The following is a 552-nucleotide window of genomic DNA, read 5'->3' on the forward strand; positions in this document are numbered from 1 at the left end:
CCCGATGCTACTCTGAATCGTTCAAAGCGCCGCATCCACTGTTGCCATGAACTAGGCTCGTCATTCTTTTTTCCCTCAATTCCTAATTTCATTCTTTCCAGGTTGTGGAAACCACTTCTGACACCATGTAACAGATGGTTATATCTTAAACTCGGAGGCGAAACATCAGGACATGCAAACAGCTCTGTTATTGAACATCCATTTATTCCTCTTCTCCCATTACAACCCTATAACCTTTTTCTCCACAGGAGTGCCCTCTAGTGTTCTGTTGGTTACACTACAAAATGTATGAAATAATATTTACTACTGCAAAAATGCTAAATTGAACAGTGACTAAAAAACAGCAGCTTGTTTTAGCCCACACTAACCACACGGTGTCCTCAGAGGCCTAACTTTGGCACACAGACACATTAAACGTCTGTAAACGCTGCTGTCTTCCTTTGCGAGGGATGTGATGTTTTCTTTTACTGTCTATGGTTTGGTATGGGGTAATGGCCGCCTCAGAATCTCGGAAATGGGGACCATGCTGTAGCACGGCACACGCAAACACGC

This window comes from Carassius gibelio, chromosome B5 (genome assembly GCF_023724105.1).
Source record: "Carassius gibelio isolate Cgi1373 ecotype wild population from Czech Republic chromosome B5, carGib1.2-hapl.c, whole genome shotgun sequence".
Classification (NCBI taxonomy): domain Eukaryota; kingdom Metazoa; phylum Chordata; class Actinopteri; order Cypriniformes; family Cyprinidae; genus Carassius; species Carassius gibelio.